Source organism: Acanthochromis polyacanthus, chromosome 13 (genome assembly GCF_021347895.1).
Source record: "Acanthochromis polyacanthus isolate Apoly-LR-REF ecotype Palm Island chromosome 13, KAUST_Apoly_ChrSc, whole genome shotgun sequence".
Lineage (NCBI taxonomy): Eukaryota > Metazoa > Chordata > Actinopteri > Pomacentridae > Acanthochromis > Acanthochromis polyacanthus.
Genome location: NC_067125.1, coordinates 16,011,829 through 16,034,549, shown reverse-complemented (window position 1 = coordinate 16,034,549; position 22,721 = coordinate 16,011,829). Strand labels below are relative to the sequence as shown.

Genomic DNA, 22,721 nt, shown 5'->3' with positions numbered 1-22,721 from the left:
CCTAACCTTATTAAGAAACAAACTGATGACAACAGAGAAAAATGTTCCTCCTAACCCCTGTCGGTAAAATTGGCACCGCTGCCAACTGTCCCTCAACGTCTGTCCTTTAATGCAGCGCTTCAGATGCAACATGCTCATGCACACACTCAGGAAAACACACACAGTCAAAGGGATCCAAGCAGACCCCTGCTGAGAATAAAACCAGTAACCGTTTGTCTTCCCGTCACCTCCCCTTCTGTCAACATCCTTTGCCTGTCGCACTGTTTTGTACCTTCAGCAAATACATTCACAGGTATGCATGTCACAGCTACGATTTATGTATAAAAGTAACAAAGTGCAGAGAAAACAAGGCCACATACAACAAGAGGAAAATCAGAACTCAGATCAAAACAGCATTTATTCCATTTCAAAGCATTACATTTATATTTCCATCTGTTTGCACACAGCTATTTAGTCTTAAAGTAAAAGAGCATCTGCACCAGCCTCTTCCCCACATGGACATCATGTAAATTATATCCATTGTGTGATTTTCTGTTTTGTAGTCTATTACAAGACTCATATAAGTGTGTGTCTCAAGGTAGTAAGAGAACGCTCTGTTGGTCTCTCTTCGCAGCCTCCTCTTCTTCCTTTTGTTCCTCACTGACCCCACCCCTGCAAGACCAAATCCGTCAATTAAAGGCAGAAAGTCATACACAGACAACACTCAAATCCCACATGATGATTTAAGAACAGATATTTTACTTGACCAACATTTGTGACATGTATCAGAGGGGCCAAACAGCTAAAAGTACAGTTTGTCTGTCATAAGTCTTCATCATCACCAAGGTGGGGTTTATGAGAATTTAGTCAAATCTGAATCTAGCATCGAGTCACTTACAAATCTAACTTTTTTGATATTTAGATTTTCATAAAACAATTTACAAATTAGCAAAGGCCACCAAAATAAATATACCCAGCATGTCAGTGTTGGAAAAAACAAATTGACAAAAGGAAGAAAAAATGTTGTGATTAAACGCCCACACAAAGGTGACAGAATTACCTGCACTAACAGGTCCTGCACAGTTTTTTACTTAGAGCCTCTCCCACTTAGCATTCTGCTATGACAAGGCCAAATTAACTTAAGAGTCATGAAGACAGCAGGCGTATCAATGCCATCCACATCGCCCACCTGCTCTGCCACCAGTGTCACAGGAGTTGCTCTATTTGTGTTAGCCCTGTCAGCAGGTAGGTGGTCTTTTATTATAAACCCTTTTCTTTGTACATTGTTTGATGTCATCAAGCATTTACTTTTCCCCCCCAGATATTTGATGAGTGACTCACAGATTCAATTCATAACAGAAGGTTAGATGTTCAAATAAGTTTGAAAATCTTGTTTTAATGGAAGTTTTTCAAAGTCATTACTTTACGCAGGCAAAGTTCACAGCTGACCCGTATATTTTGAAGTGTGCTTCACTTGGCAAAAACAAAATAAGTAATCATTCCCACCCACTGTTTGCATCATAACCTACAACTATTGTAAATAAGATTCATCCATAATTTGTGTGCTGACACATCCCCATTAAGACACAAACTGTGCCGCAGGTTTTATAGTGACACCACTAAGAAAAACACACATTCATTTTACACCAGCAGGACAATGCGCCCAAGCACACAAAATTTGCTCAGGACCGGCTCAAGGAACACAAGGAGTCCAAAGTATTGACCTGGCCTCTTCAGATGCCAAATTTTCAGAGGCTCCAGTATACAGAGGATCAGCTGCCAGTATTTCAGAGTTAGACACCATGGGACAACTTCAGAGGTCTTGTGTGCATAGATCAATTTGCTAGAACTGTTTTGGCTACATGGAGGTGACCTGCACAAAATTAAGCAGGTGGTTTCCATGTTGAGGCTGATCTGTGTATATATTATAGGTTTCAAACAAGAACAAACTGAAAATGCTGAAAAAAGCTGAACACCATATCTACGCTACAATGTACCTGCAGCCACCTCTCAATACTGTCTAAAAGACAAATGTTAAACAGTGAACTTAAATAAACAGAGCTGTTTCTGAGTACCAAATAGTGATTTAAAACACACACACACAGACACACACATGCTTGTACTTCTGTCTTAGTGAGGACATCCATAAGCGTAATGCATTTTTACAAAGTGAGGACATTTTGGCCGGTCCTCACTTTGAAACAGCCATGTTTGAGGGTGAAGACTTGTTTTTAGAGAACAGGTATGAATTGAGGTTTGGTTAGGGTTAGGGTAAGGATTAAGTTTAGGCAATCAGTTGTGATGGTTAAGGTTAGGGTAAGGCTCTAGGAAATGCATTACGCCTATGGATGTCCTCACTAAGATAGAAGTACAAACGTGTGTGTGTGTGTGTGTGTGTGTGTGTGTGTGTGTGTGTGTGTGTGTGTGTGTGTGTGTGTGTGTGTGTGTGTGTGTGTGTGTGTGTGTGTGTGTGTGTGTGCGCGTGTGTGTGTTTTAAGGACGTAAGGAGCTGTTTTGGGAGCTCTCTCTGTAGTATGTGTTAATCCGTTTATTACACGTCTCAATGTGATATTCACAGTGCTCTGCTCAGCACAAGGCCTCTAGCGCAGATTATGCCCGCTACACGCGCACACACAAAACATCAACAATGCACAGACACACACACCCACACATTTAGTTTCTAATATACAAAAAAAATAAAAAATACATTGACACACTCCCCTTCTCACATACATACCCACATTAAGCAGCACATTAAGGCCCGATACCCAACATGCTGTCAAAGCTAAAGTCGTTCTGCTGGCTAACGATCCATTACACACTCTACATATCCGACAGAGAGACGGATTGACGGAGCACAAAAAATGGAGGGATTACCCCCCATTGTGACCACTGGAATGGTATGAGAGTGTGGGGAAGTGTAGGGGTGAAACAGCAATGGATTACATGGCGATCATGGTGAAAAGACAGATACACAGAGTATGAAAACAGGAAGTCAAGGCTTCACGCTCTGATTCTCACAAGGGAGAAACGCATATTTGCCTTTCGGGATATAAAACTGTGATGGAAATTATAAACAACTACCTAAGCTGTAGTTCCACGTTTTAGAGAAGATGCAAATTTCCAAATGGGCAGAATTCAATATACTACCATTACCAAGTCTACCAATAATAAATACATAGACAATTGTGTTTACCTTATAGGATCAAGTAATGTGTATCGTTATACTTGAGCAATCACAGTTATTATGTGGAAGTGTCTTGAGTCATTGGTTGCATGTTACCCACCGTTTGAAACCCAGATTTCCATGCTGATCTTGACTTGCACTGTTTCTTGTATTAATTACCAGAGCCTGAGTGTCTGTTTCTACGAGAAACACCAAAGAAGGTTAATGTTATGGCCTTTTTTTAAAACCACTATCACTGTTGTAACTCATAATTCATCAAGAAAAACTATTACTGACATGCAAACACTATTGTGTTGTTGTTATTATTAAATACAATTAATGTATGTAGCATATGTGCATGTCCATACCCTTGGCAATGAGTCTTAATTCCTGTGCCAGATGGTGGACTGTGTGTTCAGTCGTGTCTGTGTCCAAGTCAGGGTCTTCACAGCCTCTCTGGTCCACACCACAAATCTCCATGATCTCTCGGGCTGCTCGTGACAACGGACGGAAGGCTGATCCAAATTCTGAGTCCAGTGTGCGATGAAACAGGCAGGCAGAGAGAGGATGAGGGGGGAATGAGAGAGGCAGGCGCAAAGAGAGGACTTGGGGTTTTGTCCTTGGAGGTTCAGAAAGACTCAGACTTGCTAGGCAGGTTATAGACACTGAATAAAAACAAAAGGGCAATATGTAAAACTATGGGTTGAGAAACTGATCAGTGCACATAAGGAGGGATGGATGTAATGATGGACATGAGGATAGACAGTAACTGTATCTGGCAGCTGCTGTAACAGTATGAAAACAGTAACAGATGGTGTAAGTGCAAGAAAGAGATAAGAGGAGATCTAGGAGAAGAAAGGAGAAGGTGAGAAGAAGACGGTATACTGGTCAAAAAGATCACAACAGTCAGTGGAATGAGAGGTGTCTCATCCCACTCCACTGCGAGCCACATCAAATTGAATCAGATTGAACATCCATCCCCACCTGCTCACTGTAAATTACATCGAGGCCCCCACTGAGAAGCTATGATGGTGTGTGTGTGTGTGTGTGTGTGTGTGTGTGTGTGTGTGTGTGTGTGTGTGTGTGTGTGTGTGTGTGTGTGTGTGTGTGTGTGTGTGTGTGTGACTGCAGCACACTGATTCCTCATGCTGCGTGCTGTCTAACCAGTTTCAACTCCAGTGTTAAGTCTTTCAGTCTTTCAATCTTCCATTGTCTCCTCACCTCTCCCTCCTTCCTCCCACTCTCGGTGCCTGGCACTGTCTTTCAACTGGCACAGAACCTCCACTTAGTGCTTCACAGCCACCTGCACTGTCAAACTAAGCAGCATGGGAGGACTGATGCACGCAGTGCAGTGCTGCTGACACATGTGGACGTTCACACACACCTACTTCTCAGTTCAATTTGCTAATTTTCAAAGCAGATGGGACATATATCTACATTCCTGTTACTGATAATGGTTTGTGCCAGATTTAAAATGTATTAGGTGTAAAATAAGAGGGGGATTAAAATCTCATCTCCTCCCTCAACAGTAGGAAGGTCAGATCTCAATCTTTCTTCTTTTGCATAGACTGCATGTTTGATATATTTATCGCTTCGAGTCATGTTAAGATGCAGTCAGCATCATATGTATCGGTTTCATGGAACAATTCTAATTTCAGGTGTAATTCTAGCCTATTCAACACACTACAATGATGGATGAAAAAACAAGATCAACCAAATGCTGTGAACTTTTGAAAGAGTTCCCACTTCCGAAAATATGCTCAGGAGCACAAAGCTATTTCAAGACATTCATTAATGGCACAAGGGAGCCAAAGCACAGATGTTTTGGCAAGAAGCCTTCTTCAGTGTGCTGTCAGACAGCACATTGGAGCGGCACACTGACAAGACAGCACAATGAAGAACTCTGAGTGAGGCAACTTGCCGAAACGTCTGTGCTTAGGTTTTCCTTGTGGAAGTAAAAATACTGCAAACATGCGGAGCACTCATGTGTCATTTGGATGCTATAATTAAATATGTTGAAAAGCGTTTGAGCTGTTGAGTGGTTTTACAAGTGTAGACCTCATTTAAAGGTATTTAACTTAAGTTTGAGCACTCAACTTGGCTAGACCTGAAGTTAAGTGTGGACAATGTGGGCCTCAATCCAGCAAACTATTAGCTTTGGAGCAAAAACTTTGAATGAATAGAGTAAGGAGAGGGAAAAAAATAAATACAAAGAATACCATGGCAGGGTAAAAGTCTGAGCATGTGACAATAAAGAAGGGACAAGATTCATGAACAAGACTTAAAACAGCAGAGCTAAATATACTGACAGTCAATAGAAACTTTGAGGTAGAAATGTACGCAGAATTCTACTTGTAGGGGGGTTGTAATTATTCATTGTGGATTTACTGATGATCTAGTGCCCTGGTAGTTGAGATAATGATGAGTTGTCATTTTGTCATGATTCATTGCACATGGGTTGGTCACTTTGCAAAAGTGAACCAAATACACACCAAGCAATACTCAGTGAGTATCTGCACAATTTGAGAATGGGTTTTGAAGGCCTATATAAAGGCCCAAAAAAGGCCACCATTGTTAGTCCATTAAACAGCTTCATGCCGCGTCTATCACATGAACAACGTCTCCGGGCACTGGGTACGGTGGAGGCCGGTTTGAGCTACAGTGATGTAGCCAGGCGTATGGGCTGTTCCCAACCCACAATCAGAAGCCTGGTCCAAAGCATGCGCCGACGGATTGCTGCCTGCATCGAAGCAAATGGAGGCCATACTCGGTATTGACTGTTGTGACTTTGTGTTTGGCAGGTGCCGTTTTCTTTTGCGAAATTCTTTATTTTGAAATTATTCTTGAAACTTTAGATTTTTGTTTCTGTATGCCAATATGCTAAACAAATGATTCATATGAAGAAAATCCAGTTTCGGGCTTCAAAATAAAAATGATGTGCTTTCCAGTTTGTGCGTGAGAATGATACTGTGTAATCACTTTAAGGAACCAGCATACTCACTGCCAAGAAAGTGTGGTTATATGTGGAAATCAGGTGTGATAATTGTGGATGAAATGGAGATTTGTGTGTATGGGAGTAAATAGGAAACAGACAGAGCTCAGTGTTCATACAAGACACACATATGCGCTTACCAGATGCTCCTAGTCCATTTGCTGATGCTTCTCCTCGCCTGTTTGAGTGAATTTGAATATCAGTTGGCTGTGTGCGGTTGTCCTGCATCACTCCGAAGCCCAGGCGTTCCTCAGTGTGGATTTTGAGTGTGCCGCTTGACCTGTAACTCTCTGACCATAAAAGAGTCAGAGAAAAAAGTAAGAGGGGTCATACTGATTATGTCAAGAACTCAGACTTAACAGAAAACCAAACTGATGACTAACTACTGCGGGTATGGCAATTTCCAAAATTGTGACTGTTAATTTATTTTATTTTATTTTTTAATAAGTTACTTTTCAAATGCCTGTAGCTTGTCATTATTATTACCTTTATGTTAAGATCCATTACATTGGGTTTATAATCCGTTTTGTAACAAGAGAAGCATGTTGTTCATTTTGTGGTTTTTTTGTGTGTGTTTTTTTAGCGATAACTGGCAGCTAATTTATGAGAAATGACATGCAACCATGGCGAGGCCATATATGTCATGATTGTCAGTATTGTCACCATTTTATGTTACTGTAAAAGCTAAATAAAGATATTGTGGGAAAAAGAGGGGTCATACTAAATCTGAATTGGAAAAAAAAAAACCACCCAAACCAACCATATATAAATGTTCTTTGCAGAGTACAGTATACATCCACTAACTTCACAAAGTTGTGAATCTTTTTGCCCTGTTTTAAAAGCATTCCATCTTTCTATTCACTCCCACGTTCTTCTACTGCCCCTTACATGCTTTAAAGCAATTGGAATATCTGGATGCAAGATAAATGGAATGCAAACACACAGCTCATGCACTTTCATGCTGCTATCAGTTGGATGTATAGCTAGTAATTGGAAACTGCAATGCATTTGCTTTGCTATCTAACGCCAACAGCTTGTGATTTTGTATGGCTCCAACACAGAAATGACATTTTGGCCATGACTGCATATGAATGCTACACAGAAAATAAAGCCACTAGTTGAAATAGGGGAGAGTGAGGTAAGCTGAGCCAGTGGGTCAGCAGAGCCACCCGTTGTTTGTAGAAAACCATGGAACAAATTGATCATGTGACCAATTATTTTTGAAGAGGTATCCATTATACACAATATATAATAGATACCAAGCAAATAAGTTTAAAAAGTGCTTCTTTCATGAAACATTTCAAGTTGTTTTAAAGTGCTACGAGCTCTACAAACTGAATCCTGTTCACAGACAGATATTCGATTGTCTCTGCACATAACTGGATACCAATACAGTTAAGTCAGAAACGTTGCTTGTAATTTGGATTTTTTAAGTCTTTAAAGATCAGTAAAGAGAAAGAGCATGGAGTAAGAGGTGACCACATTTTAGTTAACCCCTTAAGCTGCGGTCAATTTTCCCCTGAAATTTCTACTGAAGATGTACAGAAAGTAAATTGAATGCTGTTCTTGAACTGTTTGGAGTACAGGCATGGCTGGGGTCTCCTTTGAAAGCTGACAACCTGCATTGTCACCCAGTGCAGTAAAAATTACTCTAGGTGCTACTGACACAGAGTTATTTATGTTGGAACACACTGAATTAGGAGGAATTTTATTCACGCCTAAATTTTTTCCCTAATAAAACACCTGAAAATTAGTGTGGCAGCACTGTGAGAGCTTGAAACACAACAAGGCAACAGCCTGGGGTCTTATATAGTTCAGGACAAAATTTCAGAGCAAAACTACAAGAAATGAGTGTTTCACACATGTTTTTGTACTGATATGCCCAATTATGTCAATTTTGGACACCCTATGTACACCCTGTGAAAAAATGGTATATGGTCGTTTATTAGCCCTTTTTCACACTATTTTCACTCCAAAAACTCATAAAGAACTAAAAAAAATCACTTCAGATAAGCTTCAGTGTGGATCTTGATCTGAATCAGAGGCACAGACGGAGACAGAGAAAAGCAGCTGCAGCAGGAGAGCCGGAGGTGTGAAAAGTCACACTGGGCCGCTAAAACCCGCCTCTCGGCTATTCAGCAAGCTCATTGGCTATAAGCCCTGTCAGTCAAACGTTTCCTCCGGCGTCATTTTGCTCTGAATTTAGTGAAGAGATGAGAGTCAGCAGATCCATCGGTCTCGGCAACCATAGATATATACAAACGCTAGATGTCTCAAGGCGAAGTCGGCAGCGTCGTCACTTGGCGGCCATCTTAGGACAGGGGACTGCTCTGGCGCACTGTACTGTAGTCAATGGTAAGGTGGATGATTTCCTCACTTTAACACTCATAACTCGCTCAATTCTTGATTGATTTACAAACGGTTTAGTTTATTACAAGCCTTATTAACGTGGCTATGATTCAGGCTCAATTCCGAAATCGCAGCTTTTCGTTTTGAAAAATGCAGCATAGTTGTGTGTCTTTTCTGCCTGACTACTCACATTGAAGATGGTGTTACTCACAATCTGATTTTCAATTATTAGGTTTTCCTGAGACCAACGTTTTTTGAGAACCGAATCTTTAGGTGAAATTACATTCTTTGCGGTTGTGGTTGTATTTATTTGCTTGTTAAGAGACTTTGATTGAGACCTTAGACTTATTGTTTGTATACATCTATGCCTGGATTAGTTAGCCTGCAGCCGAAATGCATTGTGGGTAATGTAGGCACCAGGTTCATGAAAAGAAAAGACAACATCTCTATTTGTTGTGCATTGATTTTGGTTGAGCTTTGTTTTTATCTGTGCATTAGAAAGCTGATAGTAATAAAGAAGTGCAATGCTAAATAATAAAATTATATTTACATCCATTTATGCTGAAAGAAGATGATATCTGTGTTCATTATTATATGAATTCAATGGTTTTAATTATTCTTATGTAAGCAGTAAAAGAAGTACATCTCTGACGTTTATAACAAACCAAGCTGTTCTAAAATCGGTTGAAAATTGAGCAATCTACAGTGATTTTAAAATCCATGCTCCATTGACTTCAATGTTATGAGTGATCGAGCAGCCCTGTCCCAAGATGGCCGCCATGTGGCGACGTCGCTCCCCATAGGCTGACAGCGCTCATGAGCCATCTTGGGTTTGTATATATCTATGTCGGCAACGGCTGGCTGTTCCGGGTTTGGAGACAGCGATGAGTCACTTGATTGGTTGAAATGCGGTTGGGATCGAAAGCAGAGGCTTCAGTCGCCATTTTCTGACCGAGATCGTGAGGATTACAGAAAGCTTCATAAAATTATGGATAAAAATGCAGTGAATTATGGAACGCGCAGCGCCACCATGCGCCACGTGGACGCGCAGAGCCGAGCTATTTGTGGATTATTTACTTATTTCTAGACATGTTTTGGACAAAATATGATACTTGCCAGTATTGTCTGGATGACTACTCTTGGATTATGGCCGGTTTTTGTGGATTATTTTCATCGTTGACCGGTAAAAGACCATCGAAACGCAAGTTATGCCCTTTATGTGTCCCTTTAAACTTTTGTTGTTTGTTTTAGAAATGTGTTTATATTACCTGCTGTGGTCATCACATCTGAAAGTGGTTTATACCGGCGGATTCATGAGACTCTAAGCTTTCCATGGATGTATAGTGTTTCTATCGTCCCGTTTAAAGCTAAAAATGCTTTTGCCGTTAAACTTCAGCCGGCCATTTTCGGCCCGAATACGGGCCCGTGAAGCTTAAAGGAAACTGTTTTTTTTTTTTGCTGTGCAAAGTAAATTGTTCATGTTTATGATTTTATGAGTGTTGTGTCTGAACAATTATTTAGACATCTGAAACAATTTCACATATATGTTAGTGCATTAATAAGCTGCAATGTGAGGATAAACTGGTAGCAAGAAGTTAGCTCTAAACTGCCTGGATGACGCACTTTTGTCAAAATGTTGGCAGTGGGGTTAGCTGAACCAAAGTCCAGGGTTAAGTTGAGCCACTGGCTCCCATCGGTGATTATTGATTAATAATGACACTACTGAATATTGATAGCTATATGTTGAAAAATAGCCCAGTTTTGTAAAAATGGCAGTAAAATTTGATCATTTGGAACATGATTTTGTTCCAAAATTTGTCATCTGTGGGCCTTATTGAAGCAAATTTGTCTTTAAAGTTGTACATTTTTTCTTCAAATACAACTTTTAAGAGGTCATTTAGTATTGAATTTGTCTTGCTGATACAGCATTATATGAGGTGTAAAATTTTCCATTTTGTTTTGACAATTTACCCTGATATATTTCTTCAAAGGCTCGATTTACCCCTTGCTGAGGGCAAGTTGAGACAACTTTTTTTTCATATTTTATTTTAGATCCAAACCAATTATTCCCAGGGATGCCCCACATCCTGAAGTATATGTAAATGTTTATTTGTAGACATTATTATCATGCCTCCACTTGCTTGTCTTACTCCAATAAGATGAGCCAGTTAATTTTTCATATTTTTAGCCAAGCATAACATAAAACTAGGTTTTGCTTACAAATGATTGAAATAAATAAATATTCTATATTTAAACAAAGTAATTCATACAAAATAAAAGCTATTCATGGCACATCTGAAGATGCAAAACAAAGCTTATGCATTCTCACTCCGATTCAATAAATACAAGCAGAGCCCTCCAGTCATCTCTACAGGCTTTAACTTTCGGTTGATGCTACAGGTACGGACCCGTACCCGCAGCATCTGTACTAGAGGTACGGACCGTTAAGGTCACTGAAGAGCTGGCGCCGGTTAACTACTATTTGCTGCACATTACAGGCAGTTTATATGAATGACTTTGACGGCGAACATTGTATAATTTAACCAAAAATACACCGTCTCCTCTCACACTTTAGACATTGCAGTTTTTACGCTTTTAGACGCCGTGTCTAAATTGTTTGAAGTCCAGTTCCTATTAATTAGTTTACCGCGTTCAGTGGTGGAAGCGGCTGACGAACTCCATTGCAAATGTTCCCATTTAATTTCGGACGCTAATTTACAAGATAAAGTTAAGGATGTCGAATATGAAACAAACACTCGTGGATGGTGAGGAGCAGCTCTTTAATTCGGCATGAATTAAAAAAAAAACACAAATTCGATTTACTGTGATATTGTGAGATTTGTTTGTGGTGATGTAACTTAGCCATTCAACAGAGTCCGCTAACATTAAAGTGACTGACGTGCAGTGTCTGTGTTGCCAGACGTAGAAAATACGTCAGGGTTTTGTTTAGGTTGTTAATATGTAATAGTCTGTCGCTACTTTTGAAGGTAAAAAATACTTGTAGTTTGCTGGCTGTTAGTTCCGCCATTTGTTTTGTTTGCTGTTTGTGCTTTATTAGAACAGGATCACGTGAATAAAAAGTTTTGCTATTTTTAATAGTAGTGCTGATTTCAACCCCCAAATCGCTGTCAGTGAAAAAGTCAGATAATGATATTTATAAGACATTATGCATGATAGAAAGAGAACAGCAGATGACTGACATGACAGGCTCGGCACGCGCCTTCATCACTCGGATTACCAAACCGGCTCATTAATATTTATGTACGTCGGATTACCAGCCAATCACAAAGCGCGTTCATCAGCCGGCTCATTAATATTCATGTACGTCTCATTAATATTTATGATAAGGGAAAGTGCCGTATCCGTAGGCCACAGGCTACGGGTACGGGTCCGTATCTGTAGACACTACCTTAACTTTCAGTCATGCTGACGGTGCAGAGACAAACTACTGACTACAACCAGGAGTCACAAAAGTCAAAATAAACCATGGCTGTGAAAAGGATCCCAATTTACACATAATCTATTAGCCTGTTAATGCTAATAACTATATAAATGGATTCAAGTGAGTTTCGTAATTACATTTGATGCAGTAATCTATTTTCCCATTGGGCAGTAGCAGTACTAAACCAATATTGCTTAACTAGCCCGTTCAGCCAGTCCTGACAGCTGCAATGCAATTACAACTGTATTCTTTTTTCTCTTTAGTGGTCAGCCAATTCATTAAAACTATTGACTGGATGGAGAATCTACTAACTAGTCTAAATCAGCTGAACATATAAAGAGGAAAGGGAGGGAAGTCAACTCGCCAGCTCATAAACTGTAAAGAAAACGAAAAACTGAAACTGTTTTGAAAAATACACTCTAGAATTCTGCAAGACTGCTGGTGTTGTCTGTTTTTTATCTTGCCTTTTTGCTTTCAGAGTAGATACCCATTTACCTGTCTTTCTGCCTTTTTCTTCATCAATTTGTCAGCTTTCTAGCACATCTTACTGCTACTGTCTACTTGTATCTCTTCTTTTGCTTTTACTCTTTGTAAGTGTCACTGAGGTCATTGCCCTGTCTAGCTGTCTGTCTCTCTTCTTTTTTGTTGGACTGGACGCACGTGCGACAGAAACCGCACACTAACGACCTCATTTCCTGACTGATGAGGTGACAAGGAGTAGAGAGGGGTGAAAAGGTAGAGCAGGAGACATATAAAACCTGTTGGATCTCAGCCCTGCCAGGAAAAAAAGAGAAAATAGAGGAGACAGATGGAGGGACATAAATGAGTGTAAAGTGTTGTCAAGGTGATATTCCTCCTCTCTGACCTTTCTCTCTCATTAACTTTGGAGCTTTAACGATGGTGGCAGAGACAGTGCGGGATTTGACGAGTGGCTGGCTGCATGGAGCGAGGAGGGCAGTGGTGCCCTTGTGGGAGTCTCTCACTGTCAACCTCATTCATTTAATGCACGGTTGACAATGAAACAGCAAAAAGCTGGGCTTTAACACTTAATGAAGGAAAAGGTTGGTGGGTCATTTTGGGCTGAGGCAAGTTATTTAACCAAACAAAGTCTGAATTAGAAATCCTTGCTAAATCAAAACAGTTAGAGCTGTTTGAATTGCATGTAATTCAACAGTCTCAAACAAGAGTACAAGTTGTACTCTTGTTTCAGTATAATTTACTCAGCCATGTGGTTGGATAAATGATGGCATCTGATTCAATCCAAATATTATTACTTTAATTCTCATGCAATTTAGAGATGCAGGCTAGACTTTTACCAGCCTTGTTGGACAGCATGAGCTGCTCACAGACATGTCCATTTTGCAAATTATTTGTGTTAAAAAATTGGATGCCCATTCTGTGGTCACAAATAGAAAATTTATTATGTAATTTGGGAGCACTTATACAGTTACTGCTGGATATGTTTAAAACCATCCTGATACAAAGCTGTAGCTGAAGGTGAAGTGAAAGACAACAGGGAAAGAAAACCTTTAAACTTGAAGTCTGTGCAGTCCCTTGTAGGAAATGGATAGCAATGGATAATAACACTATATATATATATATATATATATATATACACACACACACACGCATCAGATACACAAATATACATATATATTCCACCAATTTTAACAGTAATGACTCATGAGACAATAGGATTTCAGAAGGGTTTTAGGAACAATATGACATTACACTGAGAACATACAGTATGTCTTATGAGGATCTTTTCAAAACTAAACTCAAAAAACACTTTGGTGTGCCATGCGAAGGACACAGCCATTATTATCTACACTTTTCAGCTGAGAAAGAAACAAGATGGAAGGGCTGTGCTGTCTGTGAGTAGCATTTGTGATGAAATGTGGACATTCACATTTTTTGCAGTGCGTGGGTGTGGGTCTGTCTAGGTCTCTGAGTGCCTGTGTTTAAGAAAGTTGAGGAACTATACATAAGTAAAAAGAAAAACACAGGCTTGAAAGCATTCATAGGAAACACACACACACACACACACACACACACACACACACACACACTAAAAATGGTATTTCAGGAAGCTCCCTTCGGACCCACCAGCAGTAAATTATCAGTGTTGTCCCCCATCTCTGTTTTTTCACCAAGCAGCCCAGGACTCCTTTGGGTATAAAACTCATTTTCATGTCTCTTGTAAGCTCTACATTTTTACATATTTGCTCTAAATCCTATTATGAGGCCTTTGTGATATGAATAACGCTTGCAAATTGGAAAGTATCTCCAGGCAAGAGCTGGACACAGAGGTAATCTTCGCAATCTAACCTGTTGAAGCACAAAAACAGCAATGACACTTTCTGATGGTAGGAAAAAAATGATCCAGACTGAAGAAGCTTTCACAGAAACTGAAGCAGAAAATTCCAAGCGCACATCCTATCACACATTGAAAAACTTTCCCTCTTTAACCTACTGTTGGGTCTGAATCATGTTGTGAAGACTGGCATGTGTGAATTGGGTCACAGTGTGCATCTTCTGGTGTGTCGGAGTGACCAGTGTGCATGTCCAAACCTTGGGGCGAAAACCAGTCTAGATCACATAACTGCTGTGATCGAAACCCAGCACTTCTGGTTGTGGATCACCTAAGGGGACATAGAGACAGATGGAAGGACGCAGGAGAAGAACGGATGGAAGAAGGAAAGGGCATAAGCAGTAGAAAGAGGAATGAAAATTTTAGGATAGAGGGAGAATAGACCATGTTGGGATGTCACAGAGGGGTGATACACAAAGGAAGATGGAAGGAAGGAAAAAAATGCAAAGGAAGTAAAATTAATAACATAAATTGGAAAAAGAAATAGATTGGTCTCAAAGCTTAATTTCAGTATGAACACAATCACTTCAAAGGACAAACTGAAATTCAATGTCAATACAACATTTAAGTAAGGTAAAAGTGTTAAGTTCGTATTTTATATTTTGACTGGGCAAATGCACATTAATAAGCCTGTGTATTTTACAGGAGATCATTCCCCTCTCTCCCTGTTTCCTTTGTTTCCACTTGATGATTGATTTTTAATTAACCCATTGAGCTGGTGAGATCATCTCACAATGGTTGTGGTGGGTTAGCTGTTCTTTCCATGCAAGTGTCCTCCTGCGGGACATGAAGTGAGGAAGCTGTGTTTAGTTAAGATTAGATCTGAGGCATTAGCATGCCTAGCCTTGCAAGACACTGCAGATGGGCTGGGAGAATATAGGAAGAAAGGCATGTGGGAATAGTGCTGCTTAGAGCAAGGAAGGAGTAAGGATGGAGAATGACAAGAGGAAGACAGGGTGAGAAAGGAGAGAGGCATAACAATGAACAGCAAGAGACCAAACACAATGATACTGTGCAGGCAGGAAAAATTTCCAATCTCACAGTGTAGACCGATATCACCTCATAACAAGAAGGATAGAGCAGTCCACGAGTTGCCTGAACTGTAAAGGTAAAGGTAAACAAGAAAGGAGTAAGGGCTAAGGAAAAGGGAGGAGTGAAGGAGACAAAAATATGGATCACAGAAAAGAGAGGAAGAAAGAAAATAGACAGAAGAGAGGAGGGAAAGAACAGAAATACATGAGCACAAGAGAGTAGCAGAGATCAGGTCCAGAGAGAGAGAGAGGGCTGGAAAAAATACTATCTAATCATTTTAGGAGCAGTTTGATTCAGGTCCAGAGGCCACAGATAACCACCATCTTTACAATCATGAACCTCATTTTGTTCCAGCTTTTAATAAAGCACTAGCCACCCCCTAATTTTTTCATCCCTCTGTCCACAGTATAAAGGATTCATACCATTAAATGGCTGATAAGTCATTTGGGACCATTTCAAGCAGTGCCTTTTTATCCACTTCTGTTTCTCTTTCTTCCTCAATGGTTTGCACCTTTAACAACCACAGCTTTAGATATCTCTGAGCTATAGATGAATAATGTAAAGTAATTAGTCTGATACAAATGTTATCTAATAGATCAGGTCAGCTACAATAAGAAACTCTAACTGTAATGTCGCTGAAGTCTTCTCATTCTACGCAGTGATTATGTCCACTGTAATGAACTTCTAAAACTTGGCGATTTATTCATTTTATTACCCAGCCCCTGAAGATATTTCAAAGACAAACTTCACTTTATGGGCATATAACTAGAATAACGTATTTGTAAATCATTTCATTCATTTCTTGGCAGTCAAGTATTTCTCACCAAAGTAATAATAATATTATACTGTACAATTTTGATGAAACAGCCCTGTCTCCTAAAAATTACATTTATATACAAGCTCAACCGCATTCCGTTGTATTTATCACAAGTGCATTTCGAGTGAACGTGCTTAGCCGTTTATTTTTGTACTTCACTGCTGTCCCTTTTCAGCTAAGCAGTTATACAGTAATATTAGATGGGGCGGGACTTGGTAACTGAGAAAAAGTGGAGAAGCTTCAGACATGTTGTCAAAGGATCTTACTTTAACTGAAAGCATGATTTTCCTTAACCATGTGAGTTAGCGAAAACAAAATTTAGATGAAATGCTCATGCATGGGATGCAAATCCCAGTCTCCCGGGTTAAAGTTCTAATGCAAACGTGTCTTCCCCTCTTCTTCTAACCTATACTGTGTGTCTCCTTCAAACTGAAAGCATCTCCCCTTCCATGATACCGTTATGGAGAAAATCTGTTTTCTTTCACAACAAAAATGAGAACACAGCTTCAATTGTAGGGGCAGGTATTTTGAGTGACAGGGTTGTTGTTAAAAAGGAGGAGGTTATACAAAGGTGTCCCTTTGTGTTGTATTTGTGATCTAATATGTCTGTGTCAAAACACAGGCAACAAATGTCTTATTAAAAATGTTATGTGGTGTTTTACTGGACATTCTGCCACACAGGAACAGTGGTTGGCAAACACACTAAATTGAGGATAAAAATTAGGTAGGTTCATGTTAGTTACTGTGGTTGAAAGGGGATCTATTTGTATTGATCCTGACTGTGAGTTTGGCAACAGTTTGAAAAAACTTACTTTATAGTACAGAGTTGTGATAATATTTACTCTATTTCCTAAGAGGAGATTGTGCTTCCAGAGCTATTACAACTCTCCAGCCCAATATTCCCCTTTCATGAAACAAAAGCACTTGGGAATGTGGAAATATGTTACCAAGGATGGTTCTGGCAGCTGTTCTGGCTTATTCAGGTCCATGAATCTTTTTCTCTTCTGCCTCCACAGGAACAAAGGAATCTTGTAGATGAGATCTGGCAGATTCTCTTGCTCTTCCATGGATCTCTCCCTCATTAAACATCCTTGCATCTGTGCTTCCTTGTCTGAAGAGTCTTCTTCTCGTGAACCACACCCAGGCTATCGCTGGACATTTCGTCTCCACTGTCTTCATGAAGAATACAGAGAAACACATTCAAAGAATGAAAGGCTAAGTTCAAGTAATGGTTCAAGATGAACAAAGATGCTTTTACAAATACTGGACTTCAATCTAAAATAACGCTATTGCTGTTACTCCAAAAAAGTGATTTGTGGCCTTTTACTTTTACCTTTTTTGGAAAATGTATGTATTACTTTTCTTATTTACTCTCTGTAGAAAGTGAGCTGTTACAGGACTCATTAAATTACATTTGGCAATTAGACCACATCACCCGAGATACATTGCCACATAACTGCCAAGGTTTTCTGTTATAATAATATAACAGAAAACTTTACATATGCCCATTTATGAGCACAAATTCCATTCTAATGAGTAGGGCCTGACTGATCTATCAGCCGGCTAATTAAATCGGTCCATTATAGCCCTGTTCAAAAAAATTGTCATCAGCCGAAGTTTTGCCCATTAAACACCATATATTCTTAATTTAATTGCATGAACAAGAGAATCAAGGTGGCGCTAGCAGTAGGCTATGCTGCCTCAAAATAAAAGTAGTAACTGTAAATGATTAGTAACTGTAATGTGACAACTGCCGTCAGGAATAGTCAAGCATTAGAGAAAAATGTAATATGATTAAAAGTCATCTGTTACTTTCAGATGCGTTACCCTCACACCGGGTTCAATCAGTGTTGGTGTTTCAAAAGTGAATAGTATGAGGGGCCATACAAGACTTAATTCATTCTCATCAATTTTTCTTGGGAGTGTGAAAATTCTACAACACGTAATCCTCCAGTTCGGCCTTGTGTAGCGTTAGCGTTAGCTGCTTTCCCGCTGAAGCGACTTGGAAGTTTGCAGGTCAGAAAAGTTGTCTCATCTCACTTTCCACTGTGCTGTGAGTAAAGTTTGGTGCAGATAAATCTGTCGCCTGCTGCTCAAGCGGCGGCAATAATATGTGACCGTTTCTGGGGATGACAAATGTTTCTTAAAACCCCAATGGCTTGCTGAAGCGCTCGGGACTCCTCTCCACCTGCCATGGTAACCGTTACCTGAACATCACCGCCCACTTGAGCTTTTTAGCCAATCACAGCGCAAAAACGATGGACTTCCTTTTCACTATACTTACTTCCTTTTCCACTATTCTCTCTCACACACACATACATTCTCCTCTTACATACATACATTTCTTCTCTTTCATGCAAATATTTTCTTTGTACATATACATACACACGTGGACAAAATTGTTGGTACCCCTCAGTTAAAGAAGGAAAAACCCACAATTCTCACTGAAATCACTTGAAACTCACAAAAGTAACAATAAATAAAAATTTATTGAAAATTAAATAATCAAAATCAGCCATCACTTTTGAATTGTTGATTAACATAATTATTTAAAAAAACAAACTAATGAAATAGGGCTGGACAAAAATGATGGTACCCATAACTTAATATTTTGTTGCACAACCTTTTGAGGCAATCACTGCAATTAAACGATTTCTGTATTTGTCAATGAGCGTTCTGCAGCTGTCAACAGGTATTTGGCCCACTCCTCATGAAGCAAACAGCTCCAGTTGTCTCAGGTTTGATGGGTGTCTTCTCCAAATGGCATGTTTCAGCTCCTTCCACATATGTTCAATGGGATTCAGATCTGGGCTCATAGAAGGCCACTTTAGAATAGTCCAACGCTTTTCTCTCAGCCATTCTTGGGTGTTTTTGGGCTGTGTGTTTTGGGATCGTTGTCCTGTTGGAAGACCCATGACCTGCGACTGAGACCAAGCTTTCTGACACTAGGCAGCACATTTCTCTCCAGAATGCCTTGATAGTCTTCAGATTTCATCGTACCTTACACACTTTCAAGACACCCTGTGCCAGATGCAGCAAAGCAGCCCCAAAACATTACTGAGCCTCCTCCATGTTTCACCATAGGGACAGTGTTCTTTTCTTCGTATGCTTGATTTTGAGTCTATGAACATAGAGTTGATGTGCCTTACCAAAAAGCTCCAGTTTGGTCTCATCTGTCCAAAGGACATTCTCCCAGAAGCTTTGTGGCTTGTCAACATGCATTTTTGCAAATTCCAGTCTGGCTTTTTTATGAGTTTTTTTCAGCAGTGGTGTCCTCCTTGGTCGTCTCCCATGAAGTCCACTTTGGCTCAAACGACGACGAATGGTGCGATCTGACACCGATGTACCTTGGCCTTGGAGTTCACCTTTAATTTCTTTGGAGGTTGCTCTGGCTCTTTGGATACAATTCGAACGGTCCGTCTCTTCAATTTGTCATCAATTTTCCTCTTGCGACCACGTCCAGGGAGGTTGGCTACTGTCCCGTGGGTCTTGAACTTCCGAATAATATGAGCCACTGTTGTCACAGGAACTTCAAGCTGTTTAGAGATGGTCTTATAGCCTTTACCTTTAAGATGTTTGTCTGTCATTTTTTTTGGATGTCCTGGGACAATTCTCTCCTTCGCTTTCTGTTGTCCATGTTCAGTGTGGTACACACCTTTTCACCAAACAGCAGGGTGACTACTTGTCTCCCTTTAAATAGGCAGACTGACTGATTATGAGTTTGGAAACACCTGTGATGTCAATTAAATGACACACCTGAGTTAATCATGTCACTCTGGTCAAATAGTTTTCAATCTTTTATAGAGGTACCATCATTTTTGTCCAGGCCTGTTTCATTAGTTTGTTTTTTAAATAATTATGTTAATCAACAATTCAAAAGTAATGCTGTTTTTGATTATTTAATTTTCTATAAATTTTTATTTATTGTTACTTTTGTGAGTTTCAAGTGGATTTCAGTGAGAATTGTGGGTTTTTCCTTCTTTAACTGAGGGGTACCAACAATTTTGTCCACGTGTGTATGTCTATTTATTTAGGAGAATGTATGAATGTGAAAGGAGAATGTGTGTACGTGCAAGTGTGACAATATATGCATGTGAGAGGAGAATGTATGTATGTGCATGAGTGAAAATGTATGTATGTGAAAGTAAAATGTGTGTGTGCGTGGAAATTAAGTATATGTATGGTGAAAGAAGAATGTATGTGTGTGCAAGGAAAATATATGTGTGTGAAAAGGAGAATGTATGCATGTAAGAGAGTGAAAATATATGTGTGTGAAAGGATGAGAATGAATTAAGTCTTGTAAGGCCCCTCATAGAATAATGAAAACAGACAGACTGTCCTTGTTTATCATGCTTTGAACACTGAAGCACCCTTTTCATCTCCAACATCCAAGGAAAAATGCAACATGTGATTCACGGTGTCCTTGACACTGTGAGGCTCTAATAAGCTGATAAAGCAGGCATTCCATGTCACACTGGTCAAAGAGCTGTAGGATGTGGTGGAAGTGAAAGATGCAAAGGATGAAGAAAAGCACAGAGATGATGAATGAAGAGGGGAAGAGAGGCTGAGGTGTGAAGACAGGAAGTGGAACTGAGATAAAGCAAAAGCAAGATTAGAAAAAGTTGTTGAAAGAATGGGCCTTTTAAACTGTCACCAAGTTCACAAGAAACAAGGCTCTATTTAAAGCACAATATTAATTCTCAAACAAGTGTAACATATTTCCCAAGGAGAAACTGCAATTACCAAATCCCAGCCTACACACACGCACACATTATTTTTTTCTTCTCTTGGACACAGTGAGCAAAAATAAAGGTTTGTATGCATTCACAGTATTATGTGAATATTTGGGTACAGGGGCAAGAAGAAGTGAGGTAACTGGTCCTAAAATGTGATCTGGTGTCACATTCAAAAACACTTATCATTTAAGTGCACATTAAATAATCTCTACTGCAATAAATACATAAATAAGGTGATTTCATGGTCATCAGATTATCGTGAAAATTGATGTCACATGTAGAATTATCACATCCAAGTATAATGAATAGTTTTATCAACTGGAAAATAATAGCCCATGATGGTGCTGATGACAGACACACTTAACAAGTCAATATTTATCTGTCTGTCTAACTTAATCAAATTTGTTGCTCATTCCACATTAATGGAATTTGTTCTACACTGTCAGTGACATACACCAGTCATTTATCAACCAACCACTGTGGATATGTGTTTCAGTTAATTTATGAAACATGATGTCATCCATAGCAACAAGGTCAACTCCACCCCTCCTCTTAGTTTAGCTGATTTTACGTGCTAAAAAATTGTTCCCAGAGATGCTGTGAATAGGTCTAAAGAGGAACATCTTCGGAATTTATGGTGCCGGTACAACTCCCAAGGGTAATATTAGATTTGTAACTTGTAAGTAAAGACAAACAGAAAATGCTAATAACAACTCATACCCATTTAACAGCCACAGTTGTCGTGGAAAAAACATATGCACCCATGGATTTAATGACTACATTGTAATACATTGTTCTCGTTTGAGTGATGTACACAATATGAACAACAATAACATCCTTTGTGTGTTTTATTTGAAATATTGTTTGTTCATAATTGTATCTTTCATAAATGTCTGACCCATTTTTCAGACAATTACATATATATAAATGCAAACAATACCAAACAGTGTGCATGCGTGTGTGCGCACACCAGCATGTGAGTAAGATGAGTGTATTTTCATCAGTATATCCTAGAAAACGTTTGTGCATGTGTCTGTGTGGTCTACACTAAGAGAATTCAGGGCCATTCTTTAAAGTGTAATTACCTTCCTGTCTGTTGTAGTTTTATGTCAGGTATTTACTTAAAACCAAACCTTAATCGATATTAATAAAAAGAAAAAGAACACTTTTTATGGCTGGATCTAAATTGGCTCTGACAGCCCAGAGGAATAAAAGGAAGCCATTACTGCTGAGATCCACAAACAGTTTATTCATATAAACTGCCTGACCAGTGAGAATTGTGTTCAAACTGTGGCATGACAAAGTGTTCTTTTAGGAATTACTTTGCTGCAGAGATTTGTGCTTCCCCAACCATAAACACGAATATGTTCCTTTCTCTCCGTCTTATTTTTGTAAATCAAACTCAGTCCTCAGAAATTATTGCTTGGCCCCTGGAAATCTCAGCAAATAGTATTGTCTTAAAATGCAAAACACATCAAATCAATTTATGAGAAATAGACTGTGTACTGGAAATATCCTATACATACAAATTGCTGTAGTGCAGTGGAAAATAATGTTATTCAGGTAGATGGGCATGTAAAGTATATTGTGCATTTGCCTTTGCCTTCAACCAGACTTTTACTGGTGAGATTTAGCTAATTATTAACAGATTTATCTAACTCTATAATCATTACTGGCTTCAAATGGTTTCTAACCCTTATTAACCTGGCTGTTTGGAAACTAATTGTTATGCATGCTCCTTTCACATTCCTTCTCCACCTTGCTAGTGGGTGAAATGATATCAGAAGCATACTTTGACAATTTCAAGATGTATGCCATTAGAGCAGAGGTGGAAATG

At 39.4% G+C, this 22,721-nt stretch overlaps 1 protein-coding gene and 1 long non-coding RNA gene across 2 annotated transcripts in view; both read right to left on the bottom strand.

The window, feature by feature from the left end:
- Window positions 1–379: 379 nt before the first annotated feature.
- LOC127536714 (uncharacterized) lies at window positions 380–6,427 on the bottom strand. Its single transcript, XR_007945831.1, has 4 exons — window positions 6,278–6,427; window positions 3,514–3,672; window positions 3,267–3,345; window positions 380–651 (listed from the first exon to the last, which is right to left on the bottom strand). It is a non-coding gene; the product is annotated as an uncharacterized LOC127536714 (long non-coding RNA).
- Window positions 6,428–14,008: 7,581 nt separating this feature from the next.
- zbbx (zinc finger, B-box domain containing) overlaps window positions 14,009–22,721 on the bottom strand; it is a 68,255-nt gene continuing 59,542 nt past the window's right edge. The window contains exons 16-17 of the mRNA XM_051957856.1: window positions 17,096–17,321; window positions 14,009–14,570 (exon numbers count right to left, since the gene is read on the bottom strand). The gene's annotated coding sequence lies outside the window, so the exon portion shown is untranslated. The remainder of the gene's footprint in view (window positions 14,571–17,095; window positions 17,322–22,721) is intronic.